At 32.2% G+C, this 1,651-nt stretch overlaps 1 non-coding gene across 1 annotated transcript; it reads right to left on the reverse strand.

The window, feature by feature from the left end:
* Positions 1 to 379: 379 nt before the first annotated feature.
* On the reverse strand, positions 380 to 486 carry LOC133793209 (small nucleolar RNA R71). The gene has a single exon (XR_009874665.1). It is a non-coding gene; the product is annotated as a small nucleolar RNA R71 (small nucleolar RNA).
* Between the last annotated feature and the right edge of the window lie 1,165 nt (positions 487 to 1,651).

Here is a 1,651-nt window from a genome sequence, read left to right on the forward strand (position 1 = left end):
AGTAACTCTTATTTCTATAAGTTTTCTAATAAAATTATGGTATTTTCGCAAATGTAAGTTTTAGTAAGAATTTGTATGTATAGTTTCGTTAATGGTCCAAGAGTCTAGAATAGTTGGGTCATTAAAAACACTTATCATTTGTATTTAACCAATCATAACAATCCTTACATGCATGTCAAAGATTTCTTAGAAATTTGCTCAACATTTAGATTTCAAAAATTTTCTTATGAGTCAATCAAACTAAGATTATTCCATTTTTTATTAAAAGACAAATCAAAAGCATGGTCAAGTTAAATTCCCTCCCTCACGGGGTCTATAACCACACGGGTCAACTTTATAATAAATTCTTGTTGAAATTTTTCCTATGTCTAAAACTGATAGTCTAAGGAGAGAAATCTTTGAGTCTTTTCAAAATGTTAATGAAAAGTTTTATGAATGTTGGGAAAGATTTAAAGATTTAATATTAAAATATCCTCATCATGGTTTTGGAAAATGGAGACTTGTCAAATATTTTTATGATGGTTTACTCCCTCTAATCGTCAAATGATTCAATCTATGCATACTATAAAATTTTTACAATTTCAAGGGCAAGAGGCTTGGGATGCTCTTGAAGATTTATCTGTCTATTCACAACAATGGAATTATTTTGATCATAGGTCTAGGTCAACTAATTCACCAAAAAGAGGAGCAAAGTATGAATTAAAAGATGAATTAGACTTAAGAACATCCACATGTTAGCAAGAAAAGTATAAGCTTTAGCCATAAGCCAAACTATAAATTCTCCAATGCAACCCAGAAAAGATGTTTGTTCTATGTGTTCTAATCCTTGGCATAATGCCCAATCATGTCCTTCCTACCAAGAGGCCTTTTCTGAGGAGACCAATGCTCTTCATTCTTATGGGAAACCAAATGATAGCCCATTTTCATCCACTTATAATCCAAATTTGATAAACCATCAAAAAACTTCATGGAGACAAAACCAACAATGAATCAAGGGCACCAATACAACACACAAAATAAATCTCATGCCCTACAAAATCAATCATGTCCCCAAAAAAGGAAACCTTCCTTAAAAGATACTTTACAACAATTTATGAAATCCACTCAACAAATCCTACAAAACTAGTCTCAATCAATTACCAAACTCGAGACACAAGTGGGAAAACTCGCTACTGCTTTAGCTGATAGAGAAAAACAGACATTTCCTAGTCAACCTATCCCAAATCCAAAAGGCCAATATGAGATAGGAAAGTCTAGTCATAATGGAGAAGCCAAATCAATTTCAACTCTTAGGTCTGGAAAGAACATTGTCAAGTCCAATTATGTACCCGAGGTTGAAAAAGACAAAGAAAAGAGTCAATCTTCGAGTTATATTTCCAATGAATCCTCAAAGGACGATACTCCAATCCATCCTTTCATTCCCAAAGCCCCATTCTCACAAAGATTACTTCCAATTAAAAAAGGCGACCAATATAATTACATCTTAGAATTTTTTAATCAAGCTAGTATCAATATCCCTTTCTTAGATGCCATCAAAGAAATTCTCGCATACTCTAAATTTTTTAAGGATCTTTGTACTGTGAAAAGAAACACTAATGTTCCTAAATAGGTATTTTTAACTAAACAAGCTAGTTCCATTATTCAATATAAG

Source organism: Humulus lupulus, chromosome 7 (assembly GCF_963169125.1).
Source record: "Humulus lupulus chromosome 7, drHumLupu1.1, whole genome shotgun sequence".
NCBI lineage: Eukaryota > Viridiplantae > Streptophyta > Magnoliopsida > Rosales > Cannabaceae > Humulus > Humulus lupulus.